Source organism: Priapulus caudatus, unplaced genomic scaffold (assembly GCF_000485595.1).
Source record: "Priapulus caudatus unplaced genomic scaffold, Priapulus_caudatus-5.0.1 Scaffold4618, whole genome shotgun sequence".
In the NCBI taxonomy this organism is placed as follows: Eukaryota; Metazoa; Priapulida; class Priapulimorpha; order Priapulimorphida; family Priapulidae; genus Priapulus; species Priapulus caudatus.
Genome location: NW_014581679.1, coordinates 3,661 through 4,473, shown reverse-complemented (window position 1 = coordinate 4,473; position 813 = coordinate 3,661).

The window sequence follows — 813 nt, the reverse complement described above, 5'->3', positions numbered from 1 at the left end:
GCACCGCCCACCATGCGAATGAGGTCTTGTGTTTCATCAGGGCGATTAGCAAAGCCCGTTATAGGTAGGCCTATGCCCTTACAAGACAGCAGTTGCAATGAATGTAACTTGTCACGTGATCGAGTAATACCCACCGATTTATTGAGTGTTGGTATCCCCATCATTTCAAATTGGCGTACGACAGCGGCGCCATAAAAACTAACAGAAGCCCCAATTCTGGGTATCACCGCGTCAACATCGCCAAGCTCCTTGCCATGAAAGCGAACGGTGGGATTATGTGATGCAATATTCATAAAACATCGCAGAAAATCGACTACAATCGCCTCATGTCCACGATTATTTGCTGCCTCAACTAGCCGCCGGGTTGAATATAAACTTTTATTGCGGGAGAGAATGGCAATTTTCATAATATATATCCTTATACAATTATGAGGGTGTCTGGATGCAAATATTTAAACGTACAAACCTGATCTGTCGTTGCTTTGGTAAATAAATATCTGGAGTGATGTGCTTCTAATCCTAGGTTATAGTGAGCATCTTGTTATGATCAAATTTTATCGCTAAGGCATTTTAATTCCAGTGTATAGCTTTCTTAGTTGCTTTAACCTTAATAGTTTAGGTCCCGCAAGATAAGCTCGACAAGGGTCAATTAACAGGTTTTCATACTGTTGTAATGCCTGCCGTCCAATCAGCATTCTGAAACGCATATTATCGCGATCGGTTAAGGTGATTTCGATGGGTAGTTGCTGATCACCTAGTTTTAATAAGCTTTTTATAACATAGCGCTCTCCCACTGTCCGCTTGAGCTGCATA